This window comes from Saccoglossus kowalevskii, chromosome 2 (genome assembly GCF_978046115.1).
Source record: "Saccoglossus kowalevskii chromosome 2, keSacKowa6.1, whole genome shotgun sequence".
Classification (NCBI taxonomy): Eukaryota; Metazoa; Hemichordata; class Enteropneusta; family Harrimaniidae; genus Saccoglossus; species Saccoglossus kowalevskii.
Genome location: NC_140642.1, coordinates 31,446,440 through 31,459,576, shown reverse-complemented (window position 1 = coordinate 31,459,576; position 13,137 = coordinate 31,446,440). Strand labels below are relative to the sequence as shown.

Sequence of the window (13,137 nt, the reverse complement as noted above, 5' to 3'; positions counted from 1 at the left end):
GAATTTGCAACCCTACCTAATATCCCTGCCCTCTGCTCGACGAATGAATCAACAGCAGGTGGCAGTGGTATAACAGTGGATCTACACTGAGGTTATTGTACCATCTCAGTCACCTCATATACTTATCTATTCCAAGAATTTTTCTATTTGGGCTACATTTTTTGAGTAGACTTGACTCATCAGAAAATATAGAACTAAACTAAAGGGCACTGGACCCCACACATGATCAATTTTATTGTCATATTGGATGATCCCATGTTTAAACCAAATTTGAAAGAATCCCATACACACGACCAAGATCTGGTTTCAGGACAATGTATATATCGGTATATACATATTGATATATACCGGTATATCACAAGATGTTTGATGCATGTGTACAGTTAGAATGTTAGCAGTCCTGGCATGTTAACGATGCAGCTGGAGATGTACGCTTGTACACACACACAAAGATCAATCCCAATCAGTTCCCATTTTTGAACAAAACAATGTGACATAACAACCCACTATGTATGATGCTCATATCAAGTTTGTTGTGATCTGCCTTTACACTGCTGGGAAATTAGTGTGACCATGCCAACCACAATTAGTGTACACCATGAACCTAGGTCAAACTGTAAGCCCCTAATTTGTGCTACACATGAACAGTTGTTTTTAAATTATTAGACATAAATCATAGAGATCAAAGCTTTATGCTTCAATCAAGTTTAAATTTTTAAAGCAAACATTTTGTAAAATATAAACACAACACAATGTGGTATTGCAAGAAGCAGAAATAATATATTTTTGTTTCATAGGTGTACAAAATATATTATTTGCTCAATTAAAGAATTTAACACTGCAATTTCAAATATTATAGAATTTTCCATAGTACTGAGCAATTTAATATATAGCATGCTTGAAAATAAACAATGCACCATCTTACTTATCATCTCACTCATTTGGAAAATATTGAGAGTTCAAATATTATAATTGTTGACAATATGCATAATGCTGACATGATCACATGCTTTACTACAAAGTGACCAACACTGACAAGGGCACAGAAGAGAAACGTTATTTCTAAATTAAGTATAAATTTATAATCACACTTTAATTCTTGTTGTTATACTGTATGGTACCTTTGTAATACAGTTTTATAATATTTTTGTTATTATCATCATGTTATAACAAAATACACCATACAGTCATGAAATAATCAGAAAACTGAAAAAGTGGTATACAAATACAATTACTAAAAAGTCATAAATCATTGTTACAGGTACTGAAGCCATTGATACCATATTCTTTCATTTCTCTGTATAGTATTTCCAAGTTTCCTACAATAATAAAAAAATAAATTGTTAAAATATCTATCAAAATACAAAGCTTGTATGTTATGCTAATTTATCCCAGTACAGGGCCTAAGGGTTATTGGTAACAAGTCTTCCATTAGTAGTTAGTGTAGTGAGTCAGGTCAGGGAATTAATATTAATACCGGTAGTACCCAGTCCTAATTATAGGTAACAAATGACTCATTGGTCATTAGTGCAGTGAGTTAGGTCAGGTTCTCTGGGATTAATAAAACCCAGTCCTCATTAACAAATGCCAGAACAGAGCCCCAGGGATTAATAATACCCAGTATTAGTATAAGTAACAAAAGTCAGATTTGTACATGAAATTAGTGCAGTGAGTCAGGTTAGGTTCCCTGGGTATAATAATGTCCAGTCCTAGATATAGGTAACAAAGGTCCCATTGCTAGTTAGTGCAGGGAGTTAGGTCAGATTCCCTGGGTATAATAATGCCCAGTCCTAGATATAGGTAACAAAAGTCCCATTGATAGTTAGTGCAGTGAGTTAGGTCAGGTTCCCTGGGTATAATAATGCCCAGTCCTAGATATAGGTAACAAAAGTCCCATTGCTAGTTAGTGCAGGGAGTTAGGTCAGATTCCCTGGGTATAATAATGCCCAGTCCTAGATATAGGTAACAAAAGTCCCATTGCTAGTTAGTGCAGTGAGTTAGGTCAGGTTCCCTGTGTATAATAATGCCTGATCCTAGATATAGGTAACAAAAGTCCCAATGCTAGTTAGTACAGTGAGTTAGGTCAGGTTCCCTGGGTATAATAATGCCCAGTCCTAGATATAGGTAACAAAAGTCCCATTGGTAGTTAATGCAGTGAGTTAGGTCAGGTTCTCTGGGTATAATAATGCCCAGTCCTAGATATAGGTAACAAAAGTCCCATTGATAGTTAGTGCAGTGAGTTAGGTCAGGTTCCCTGGGTATAATAATGCCCAGTCCTAGATATAGGTAACAAAAGTCCCATTGCTAGTTAGTGCAGGGAGTTAGGTCAGATTCCCTGGGTATAATAATGCCCAGTCCTAGATATAGGTAACAAAAGTCCCATTGCTAGTTAGTGCAGTGAGTTAGGTCAGGTTCCCTGTGTATAATAATGCCTGATCCTAGATATAGGTAACAAAAGTCCCAATGCTAGTTAGTACAGTGAGTTAGGTCAGATTCCCTGGGTATAATAATGCCCAGTCCTAGATATAGGTAACAAAAGTCCCATTGATAGTTAGTGCAGTGAGTTAGGTCAGGTTCCCTGGGTATAATAATGCCCAGTCCTAGATATAGGTAACAAAAGTCCCATTGCTAGTTAGTGCAGTGAGTTAGGTCAGGTTCTCTGTGTATGATAATGCCTGATCCTAGATATAGGTAACAAAAGTCCCAATGCTAGTTAGTACAGTGAGTTAGGTCAGGTTCCCTGGGTATAATAATGCCCAGTCCTAGATATAGGTAACAAAAGTCCCATTGCTAGTTAGTGCAGGGAGTCAGATCAGGTTCCCTCGGTATAATAATGCCCAGTCATAGATATAGGTAACAAAAGTTCCATTGCTAGTTAGTGCAGTGAGTTAGGTCAGGTATCCTGTGTATAATAATGCCTGATCCTAGATATAGGTAACAAAAGTCCCAATGCTAGTTAGTACAGTGAGTTAGGTCAGATTCCCAGGGTATAATAATGCCCAGTCCTATATATATGGGTAACAAAAGTCCCATTGCTAGTTAGTGCAGTGAGTTAGGTCAGGTTCCCTGTGTATAATAATGCCTGATCCTAGATATAGGTAACAAAAGTCCCAATGCTAGTTAGTACAGTGAGTTAGGTCAGATTCCCTGGGTATAATAATGCCCAGTCCTAGATATAGGTAACAAAAGTCCCATTGATAGTTAGTGCAGTGAGTTAGGTCAGGTTCCCTGGGTATAATAATGCCCAGTCCTAGATATAGGTAACAAAAGTCCCATTGCTAGTTAGTGCAGTGAGTTAGGTCAGGTTCTCTGTGTATGATAATGCCTGATCCTAGATATAGGTAACAAAAGTCCCAATGCTAGTTAGTACAGTGAGTTAGGTCAGGTTCCCTGGGTATAATAATGCCCAGTCCTAGATATAGGTAACAAAAGTCCCATTGCTAGTTAGTGCAGGGAGTCAGATCAGGTTCCCTCGGTATAATAATGCCCAGTCATAGATATAGGTAACAAAAGTTCCATTGCTAGTTAGTGCAGTGAGTTAGGTCAGGTTCCCTGGGTATAATAATGCCCAGTCCTAGATATAGGTAACAAAAGTCCCATTGGTAGTTAATGCAGTGAGTTAGGTCAGGTTCTCTGGGTATAATAATGCCCAGTCCTAGATATAGGTAACAAAAGTCCCATTGATAGTTAGTGCAGTGAGTTAGGTCAGGTTCCCTGGGTATAATAATGCCCAGTCCTAGATATAGGTAACAAAAGTCCCATTGCTAGTTAGTGCAGGGAGTCAGATCAGGTTCCCTCGGTATAATAATGCCCAGTCATAGATATAGGTAACAAAAGTTCCATTGCTAGTTAGTACAGTGAGTTAGGTCAGGTCCTCTGGGATTAATAATACCCAGTATTAGTTATAAGTAACAAAAGTTTCATTGCTAGTTAGTGCAGTGACTTAGGTCAGGTTCTCTGGGAATAATAATACCCAGTCCTGGTTATAGATAACAAATGACCCATTGGTAGTTAGTGCACTGAGTCAAGTCAGGTCCTCTGAAACTAATATATCCAGTTCTAGTTATAGGTAACCTGTGTCCCATTGGTCATCAGTGCAATGATTATGGCCAGGGTCTCAGGATTAATACATGTAAAACCCAGTTCTAGTTATAGATAACAAATGTCTCATTGCTTGTTAGTGCAGTGATTCAGGTCAGGGCCTCAGGATTAAAAAAATCCAGTCCAAGTTCAGTGTTCTCCCCAGACCCCAAGTCAAACACTGTATCTAATTTGCATAATTTTCCCATTGAATATTGTGATACAATAACTGTGTTAGTATAAAATTAGTTAACAATCTATCTACAATTAATTAAAGACGAAAGAGTCTGATATTTTATATCATTTTACTCCATTGTCTTTTATGTATTTATCAAGTCAAATAAAGTTTGAAATAGAACAGCAAAACAAGCAGCCTATCGGCTGAGATAGCTCCGCTGTTAGCAAGGCACATTTCAATTAAAGAACAGAGGATATCATATAAGAAAATGAACAATATGTATGGTATGTATAGCAATCGGACTTGCTGTTTCAACAAGAATTCAAAAATATCACTTTTTACTAAAAATGACAAAAATATTCATCAAAATTAGATAATTGAAGATATCATCATGAAATGAACAAATCTGAGGGAGGTTTACCTGAGGTACATATATGTATAGTATCAAAGCAATCAGACTTGCGGTTTTTAACAAGAAGTCAAAAATATCACTTTTTACCAAAAATGACAAAAATATTCACCAAAATTAGAGAATTTGAGGTTTTGACAGTCTGCTATGCACCATTCCACTAATGCCTAGCTGTGTCGACTTTGTCGACAGCGGAGCTAAAAAGCAATAGAAATAGTTAATATGTTATAGCCAGTCGGTAAATATATTGTTATCCATGGAGATAACTGTTTATCATTATTTCGTGTCAACAAGTACAGTCAGTTTTAGTGCCCATGTCACTGTCTGTTCATGAGACATTAGGGCAAACATTTTTTTGTTGTGAGATTGCGAGTTATCAAAATATGATGAAAATAATAAATCAATAATGACAAAATTTCAAACTAAAGTCAACGATTTTTCATTGATCTATACCTTATGTGTAATGCTATGATTACCCTAACTTTGTCCGCTAAACCGTAACATTCTTGCATTGAACAAATTTAGAATGTTTTGTTAATTAAAATCAGGGTTTTTTCTTGAACAAGCAGCCTATCAGCTGAGATAGCTCCGCTGTTAGAAATGCACATTTCAATTAAAGAACTGAAAACATCATCAGAAAATGAACAATATGTATAGTATCAAAGCAATCGGACTTACAGTTTTTAACAAGAAGTCGAAAATATCACTTTCTACCAAAAATGACTAAAATATTCACCAAAATTAGAGAATTGAAGATATCATCACGAAATGAACAAATCTGAGAAAGGTCTACATGTAGTATCTATATATGTAATATCAAAGCAATTGAACTTTTGGTTTTTAACAAGAAGTCGAAAATATCACTTTTTACCAAATATGACAAAAATATTCACCAAAATTATAGAATCCAAGATATCATCACGAAATGAACAAATCTGAGAAAGGTCTACATGTAGTATCTAAATATGTAATATCAAAGCAATTGAACTATTGGTTTTTAACAAGAAGTCGAAAATATCACTTTTTACCAAAAATTACAAAAATATTCACCAAAATTAGAGAATTGAAGATATCATCACAAAATGAACAAATCTGAGAGAGGTCTACATGTAGTACCTATATATGTAGTATCAAAGCAATTGGACTTGCGGTTTTTAACAAGAAGTCGAAAATATCCCTTTTTACCAAAAATGATAAAAATATTCACCAAAATTAGAGAAAGATATCATTACAAAATGAACAACTCTGAGAGAGGTTCACATGTAGTACCTATATATGTAATATCAAAGCAATTGCACTTGCAGTTTTTAACAAGAAGTCGAAAATATCACTTTTTACCAAAAATTACAAAAATATTCACCAAAATTAGAGAATTAAAGATATAATTACAAAATGAACAAATCTGAGAGAGGTCCACATGTAGTACCTATATATGTAATATCAAAGCAATTGCACTTGCGGTTTTTAACAAGAAGTCGAAAATATCACTTTTTACCAAAAATGACAAAAATATTCACCAAAATTAGAGAATTAAAGATATCATTACAAAATGAACAAATCTGAGAGAGGTCCACATGTAGTACCTATATATGTAATATCAAAGCAATTGCACTTGCGGTTTTTAACAAGAAGTCGAAAATATCACTTTTTACCAAAAATGACAAAAATATTCACCAAAATTAGAGAATTGAAGATATCAACATGAAATGAACAAACCTAAGAGAGGTCTACCCAAGGTACATATACACCAAGTATCAAAGCATTCAGGCTTGTAGTTTTCAAGAAGAAGTCGAAAAAGTAAAACATTGACACGGACGACGACGACGACGGACAATCACTCATATGATAAGCTCCGCTCGACAAAGTCGACAGCGGAGCTAAAAAAACTGCAAGAGGGAGCACTGCAATTCAGCGGCACCATCAAGTAGGGGAGATGGGGTTTTCCCTATCAGGGTGTGGAGCATTCTCTGGCTTCCTTTGGGCCAAAATTTCTGTCAGACAGGTCAAAGTTGAAGACTGAATGAAGCCACTTGTGATCCTTTGTCATTCAGAATTTTGTGGTTGTCAGAAAATCTGCCCCCTAGGGTAAGGGGCACATGGCCATGGCATGAGGGCGATGCACCCCTGTTTCTTGTTTAAAAAAATTCCTGAAAATGATTCATTGGCGATTATCTTAGAACCACTAATAAACAGACTGGCAATCCAGGTATTTCTTTTGATCTAACGTGTGTCTCGAGTTAATGTTTTAATCTTAGAAAGAACTGGGGATGATAAAAAAAAAATGTCCACAAAGTCATGCGATAACATATGACTTTGTTGGTGTTTCAACAGGAAGTGATGCAAAAGGTCAGACCAAAGTTTCCAATTTTATCTTACATTTTGCCCTGATGTATCATATTTTCAAGAGTTTTTTAATACATGATCGGCAAAATACAGTAACATAATACCAGCTCTGTTGTAGACATGGCGACGTCAACTATCCTAGAAAAATCGACTAACTATCAGAAAAAATATTATGGTAACAGTCGTTCATTTTTCTTTATTATACATTCAAGAACATTACTATAAAGATGGTTTATACATTCAAATAATCATTACTTTCCTAAAATATGGTCAATTTTGGCTATAAAATATATTATTTGGCAAATCAACTTAAAACTCAACTCGCCATTCGGCAAAATTTGGCAAAGCATGAGCCACCAGCGTAGCCGAGACACACAATCGTTGGGCAGATTGACACCTCCAAACAACAGTGTTGCCAGTCAGTTTTTTTTCTTTGGCGATGCCTGCAGTTGAATAATTTTTGCTTCGATTTATGTACAGTTTTATTTTCAATGGGACCTAATTTCACTTGTTTTTTTTTTGAATTAAAGTACAAACTGCAAATAATAGCAGTGTACCAAATCAGTATATTTTCCGGACATGTGCAGTATTTGTAATTTGTGAGACTTGTTTTGTCACATTGTTGCTGTTACGTGCAATGGGCAAATTATTAATATTCTAGTATTTGATTTGGATTTAGAGGGACCACACCCTTGAAATAACATCTCACAGGGTCACATCACTGTACCATTACGCTTTAGAGGTGTGGAGAGAACACTGTTGTTATACATGTAGGTAAAAATGTCCAATTTGTTGTTAGTGCAGTGAGTCAGATTAGGTTCTAGGGAAATAATAATACCTTATTATTAGTTTTATAGTTAGTGCAGTGAGTCGGGTCAGGTCGTCTTCGATTACCAGGTAATAATACCTAGTCCTATCGGTCACTGGTAGTATACCGTAGTGGTTGTCGCATCAGACTCATGATTTGTAGACCCAAGTTCAAATCCTACTAAGGCTGAACACGGAAAGCCCAATTCCACTGGCCAAGATTTATTCACTAACGAATGCGACTTTGGGGGAACTTTGATTAAGGTCGGATAGTGCATTAAATTGCCATTTGATAGGAAAATGGCCGCACAGTCCTGTCATGTAGTCCCAAACTTGAATATGACTTCTGTGGCAAAAATGCACTATGTGTCAGCACTTGCAATTTGCACATAAAAAAAGTCAGGAGAGTCAACAGTGAAATTTAATGTCCGGAACTGTTGCCTGGCACAAAAAAATTATTAAAAATAATAATAATACCTAGTCCTAATTATGAGTAACAAATGTCTTATTGGTTGTTAGTGCAGTGAGTCAGGTTAGGTTCTAAGGGAATAATTATACCTTATTATTTGTTTCATAGTTAAGACAGTGATTCATAATATCCAGTTTTAGTTATACATGTACATGTATAGGGAAGAAATGTGTTGTATACATGTATAGGGAAGAACTGTGTTAACTCCATATTTGATTTTGCAAAAAGTTGTGAGATAGAAAATTGAACTGTAGATGGCATTTGGGGGGCTCACATCTTTTCCATAGAGCCCTCCATTAAAATAAGCTTTTTACCTCTCCTGTTTTCAAGCAACGTGCAAGTTATTTTTAAAAATTTTATGGTTATATTGTTCAGTTCAATTTTCAATTCCACAATTCTTTGCAAAATCCAATATTGAGTTAACACATTTCTTCTCTATAGGAAGCCATTATCCCATTGATCATTAGTGCAGTGAGTCAGGACAACGTTGTTAGATACAAATAGATTGAATGGTAAACTTTTGATTTTCAAAGGATTTTTTTAGTAATTTTATTTATTCACTTATGGAACATGTATAAATGATTGTTTAAACATTCATCTATCACAGCAAGTATTTGGAAATGAAATTAAGAAAGCATTTCTGTGAATTCATGGCGTCCCAAAATTCAGTAGGAATTCCAAGTGGTTACTCACATTCTGGAGCTACATTTATATCCACAATGCAGCAATAATAAAGATGGTTTTTGTATTGTAAAACTTACTAAACAAATTAAAATGTAATACAAAAATTGAAATAACCATGAATGGTTGTTATTAGTGAGATTAATAACAAGTGTATAATGAGATTAATAACAAATTGTATGTCTTTTCTAAATGACTATAGTATTGCCTAGGCTGTTTTATAGCTGTGGAATCATAGCCCTATGTTGCCGACCGCATTATTTACGTGACTGACTCTGGCCGGCCCGGTTAAAATCCACATGCCAAATTTGGTCGTCGCGAAAATCACATTTTAAGACCTTCGAAAGTACTCACTATGTTTATTTACTTCCAAACAATGACCAGAACCTATTTGCGCTGTGAAATTATGACGGTGGTCATAAATAATTGACTTTATTTACTGTACACAGAGTCAGAGAAAAATAACAAGACGAAAGACGCCATTTTGTATTCCAGAGTTTATAGCAAATTACGCGAGACCTATAATTTTGTACCACGTGACCGAAATCAGTAGATAAATTGCGTTTATGCAACTAGTTTCTATTATTAAACAAAAATCATACAATTATAAATACTGTATGTGATTGCTTTCTTGGAACAATTAGAATAACGAGAAGAGTGAGTTTTATTCTTCCACCACTGTATCACATGACCGCCAAACGAGATTACATTTATTCTGTGCTAGGGAGTGTGGGATGTCAATGGCTGCCGTTTTCTCGTAATTTGCTTGGTTTCCGCGGTAATTGTAAAATATCACAAATTATTGCTTATTTATAAACACAAATTGCAAACAAAAGTTTGTATGTTATTCATCCAGCAATCAATTCACAATAAAGGTACGTCACACCATAGTAATCGAAAGCAAAAGCGATTTAATTTATGTATGCCAGATTTCTGTTATTAAACTGTGATAGATCCCGTAGCTCTATGTTCGACGTACAACTACAAAATTAAAAAAAAGACGTCCAAATGAAATTGTTAGGGCGAAATTCGATTGTAGGTCGCACCAAAGAGCTACGGAACCGCAGCTAGCTGTTTTATTGACTATTGACACACCTTTGTCATTTACGCAAGAGTATAATATATTATACAAATTGTTCTATCTCGTCATGTTATAGAGAAAAAATATAATAAAATAAGAAAGTGACTGACATGTTTTATACAAGAATATCATTCAGGTTATGGTTATAAATTACTAATATCAAGACCTCATTAATTACTTAAATCTTGCGTATTAAAACATTTTAATTTCAAGAAAATAAATAGCTGCTAAAATATAAAAATTTCCAGAATGGATGCTACAACTTGACAACACCAGCGAATTCTGTCATCATATACGGAATATTTTACAGAAATGCATCTCAAATGGAAGAAACACAAAACGGAAAAATAGCATATCGCTCGGTGGCTCTGTTGTTGTCCGTCTGCTCAACGTCCGCATATAGATTATTTAAATTCAAGCTGGACATGTACATGAAGTTTAAACTATCACTTTCTGGATCAGATGAACTATATACATGTCTATAAATTACTGTTTTGAGAAATCGATGCACATTCGAAATTGGAATTGAACACAACATGATGATGATGATAGAATCAAATGGACGACTCGAGACGCCGCAGCAGTCTGAGCAGGCACACTAAACAAGTCATAGTGCGATAGCTAGCTAGTAAATATCAATATTAGTATTGAATCGTCATATACTTACCTAGCAGCTTCGCCGAACAGTTTCGATGCACTAACACCATTTCAATCGGCGACGGATATGCTATGCAATTGATTTTTAAAAGTACGACAGTTGAATTGAGCTCCGCGATATGGCTGTTAGGACAGCCGATTGTAATACCCCCTAAGTTAGCGTCACTGTGTCTGCGTCAAAAAGATGACAATTCGGTCTGAAAAGATGCGCAAGTAAAGAAAACTTAAATTAAACATAACAAATTACTCCAAATTATACACAAACTGTCCAGAATTATTCAGAATTATGAGATTTATTGACTTGTGAAGAAAAATAATAACAAAGAGCAAGAGGACGTTGGTTTTAATTTTCGCGGGTACCAAAATAGTGGCAAATACCAAAATAGTGGCTTAACAAACGTACACAATAGTTGATATAGAAGCATTATAGATAACCTTTCCAAACTATTCAAATTGTAACGCCAGTATTTTCAATTATTTACAGCGGCGGCAACTAACCGATCACCAAACACACGTCACAACCGTTCCCGAAGTCCGGATACGAGAAGGTGAGGCACATTGATTTAACATATACACAGGCACGGATGTGACGTCACACTGTAGTGATGTGTGTATGTGTAGATGTTAAAATGAAATATCATGTTTTTTTAAGATCCTTTAATCTTCTTAAATTTAGGCATTTGAAAACTACCTACTTGGCGGATTTAGTAAATGTCAAGTTAAATTTGTGTTTTACGTGTTTACGCCTGAGGGAAGGTGTCTAGATAGGTGATACTAGTAATACATTCGTGGGACGTCTGTTGAGCCACTATTTGGGTATTGGCTACATTTTAGTACCGTTTCAGTTACGAGCGGCCTAGGATATTAGCAAGCGGACATTAAATGCAGTCGACAATCATGACCGCCATTAGATAAACCAAATAACTTGCGCCATGTTTGGACATGGATAGGTTGTAAAATCACAACGATTGGCGTGAGTCACTCGTTCACGATCACGTCAAACTCGGCGTTCAGTGTACCGGAGGATTTTAGATATGTATTACTTGTCCATGTGCAGGGAAAAATAAAGCGTAGAATGGAACAACTTTTTCCAAACACATATGAGAATTTTCGAATGGATAATACCAGTAACTCGCATAGTGCTATGACTGTAACTCGTACTATTGCTGATTGAAACTTATTCTGTCAGATTATCGAAAATCATTCATGGCCGTAACTGCAAATCCACATTAATCGACGTTCTTAGACGACATGCATATATAGCATATTGTTCACATGAGTAGTTCTGTGAAATTATCTTATTGGTCATGTGATAAACAAGTTATCATCTGATTCAATCATTTTTGTTTCATAGATATTATAATATATACTTAGCCCAAGATGGCACCGTTTCGTATCGACCGGGTCTACGTACATACATGGTTCTAGATTTGAAAAAAAAATATGTTTCACTATCAATTTGTAATCAATATTAACCTGATTGATAAGCACTATAGGAACCCTAAATATATTGAATTTTCACAATAAACTGACAAACCTGGATAATAGTTCCCAAATTTCTTCTAACTGTCACATTGATTTTGGATAGGGAAAACCCGGCGAGCCGCATGATTATGATTTAAAAGAGATCAGACCAAGAATTGATCAGCGACACTTCGCTGATTGAAGTATATATTAGAGCACATACTAAGCTTAATGAATGGTAATTTGTCTCTGAACAATATAATGAATCACAGTGTGGATCAGTAGTTCAAACTACTTGTTAATGAAGTTGTTGTTGTATTTCGTTTACATGAAATTGGAAAGCGACGACTGTTGTGATTTGAAACCCGTGACATTAAGCAGTATGCCAGTTTCTTAACTTTGTATTATATTTGCAATTATCCAACTCATAAAAAATGAAGTTATTGTTGACGTTATTTTTACCTTATGGATGGCATGACATTAATGTCAGAAAAATGAAAAATGAATGGATAGTTGGATGAGAAATTGTTTTTCGAGATTGTACATTATTTATTTATTTATACTTGAGAATAAGTTCATTATTCAACCTGACATTCATTCATTTGTTCATTCATTTCCTAGAACCGACTTCCTTAATCTAACACTCGATTAACAAGTTTACATTCTGTAAACATGTACAAATGTCACACTCTACTAAATGAAGAACGTAAATAGCTGATGTGACGTCATATAGTAGATACATTACAGTAAGTCCTTACATGAATGTACTTAACTGAATAATATATTTGTTCATATTGTTTTCTTTTAGAAGAAGAATGAGTCCATTTAACAGGTCATCATGGCGGGTAAGTAGTTCAATGTTAGATTAGATTGCATCACAAGACGCCATTGCATTTTTGTATCATGATATCAAACACGAGTGCCCGCAAAGCGACTCACTGGCACGGAACCCTTCTCGTCTTGTCAAA

General features: G+C 35.3%; 1 long non-coding RNA gene across 1 annotated transcript; it reads right to left on the bottom strand.

Moving 5' to 3' along the window:
* Window positions 1-844: 844 nt before the first annotated feature.
* LOC146748663 (uncharacterized) lies at window positions 845-10,868 on the bottom strand. Its single transcript, XR_014931434.1, has 2 exons — window positions 10,716-10,868; window positions 845-1,319 (listed from the first exon to the last, which is right to left on the bottom strand). It is a non-coding gene; the product is annotated as an uncharacterized LOC146748663 (long non-coding RNA).
* Between the last annotated feature and the right edge of the window lie 2,269 nt (window positions 10,869-13,137).